The following is a 1969-nucleotide window of genomic DNA, read 5'->3' as shown; positions in this document are numbered from 1 at the left end:
CAGATGAAGAGACAGTGCCTTGGGGGAAAGGGGAGGGCATATCTTTGCGTGTGCGAGTGAGAGAGAGAGAATATGTGTGTGGGGTGGGTGATGTGTGTTGGGGTGTGTGTGTGTATGTGTATGGTTAGGGCAGGGATATGTGTGTGTGTGTGTGAAGGAAGGTGTGGGTGGGGGATGTGTGAATAGAAGGGGACAGTGTGCTTAGATCATAAGAATATGGGTCAGCATTATATTGTAAAGTGTAGTTTGAGGCGGCAAATAAATGTGGATCTTTACAGCTGCAAATGGAAAAAAAATTCAAACTCCACAGCTTTTATAATGTGTGAATAGAAGGGGACAGTGTGCTTAGATCATAAGAATATGGGTCAGCATTATATTGTAAAGTGTAGTTTGAGGCGGCAAATAAATGTGGATCTTTACAGCTGCAAATGGAAAAAAAATTCAAACTCCACAGCTTTTATATTATTCCAGCCTATTTCAAGCTTTTCCTCTGAGTTGACACTCAATGGGATATTGCTCCAGCTCCCTCACTGAGAACAAGCCTTGTTTGTTCAAGACAAAAGTGAGGACTGCAGATGTTGGAGATCAGACTTCAAGATTAGATTGGTGCTGCAAGAGAACGGCAGGTCAGGCTGCTTCCGAGGAGCAGGAAAATCAACGTTTCAGGCAGGAGCTGATTCCTGATGAAGGGTTCCTGCCCGAAACGTCGATTTTGAAAGTTGAAAGTGAAAGTGCTGAATCTGATCTCAAAAAAACAATTAAACCACCTGAAGTCCAATGTCATAGAAAGAAATTCAGCTGGTACTGGTTAGATTGAAATAGGGGACATTAGGAAAGTGCTTTATTGAAACAGTGGAGACAGGTCAGAGAATGCTCACTCGGTTGGTTCCTGGGTTGAAGCAGTTCCCTTGTGATGAAAGGTTTCAGGCTGGGGCTGTACTCATTGGAGTTTAGAGGAATGAGAGGTTCTTATTAATATGTATAAGATGATGATGGTGTTGACAGAGTAGACATTGAGAGGCTGTTTCCCATCGTGGGAGAACATGGAACCAGGGACAGAATTTCAAAGTAAGAGCCCTGCCAATTAACATGGAGATGAGAAGGGATTTTGTGTCTCGGGATCATTAATCTTTGGAGTCAGGCAGGAAAATGGAGTTAGCGTCACAATCAGATCAGCCACCATCTATATGAATGACAGAGCCAGCTCTCGGGATCATTAATCTTTGGAATTCTCTCCCCCTCGAGAGCAATGGAGGCCAGTTCATTGAATAGACTCAAAGCTGAGTTAAACCAGTTTTTGATCAATGAGGGAGTCAAAGGTTGTGGGAGTCAGGCAGGAAAATGGAGTCAAGGTCACAATCAGATCAGCCACCATCTTTATGAATGACAGAGCCAGCTCTAGGGGTCACTCCTGCTCCTGTTTTTGGTGTGAGAGAAAGAGAAAGAGACAGAGAGGTGGAGGAGGATTTTGGTACGTGTGGAGGGATGTGTGTGAGTGGGAGATGGGTATTTGTGAGGATATACATGTGTAGGTGTGCTCATTGGGGAATGTATTTGTCTGGGCAAGATGGCTGTATATAGGCGCCCGTGTGAGAAAGTTGTCAATCAAATAGATGGGAGTCTGTGCCCAGAGAGCGAAAAGATGGGGTAGCAGACAAAGGGATTACTATTGATAATTCATGAGAGAGAAATGCTGAGGGGATACAAATGGGAATTGGGAACAGGTGAAAATGGGTTGTACATGCTGAGTGTAACCCATAGGGAACAGGACATGGTGGTATGGGATGGGAAATGAACAAGGTGGTCAAGCTCTGAAATTGTTAAACCCATTGCTGAGCCCTGCAGGCTGTAAGATATCGAGGGGGAAGATGAGGAGTTGTTCCACCAGCTTTTGATGAGCTTCACTGGAGTACTGCAGCAGGTCTGAGACAGAAAAGGCAACATGGGGGATAGAGGTGTTGAAGTGGCA

This window comes from Chiloscyllium plagiosum, chromosome 37 (assembly GCF_004010195.1).
Source record: "Chiloscyllium plagiosum isolate BGI_BamShark_2017 chromosome 37, ASM401019v2, whole genome shotgun sequence".
NCBI lineage: Eukaryota > Metazoa > Chordata > Chondrichthyes > Orectolobiformes > Hemiscylliidae > Chiloscyllium > Chiloscyllium plagiosum.
Note: the sequence above shows the minus strand (reverse complement) of the source record.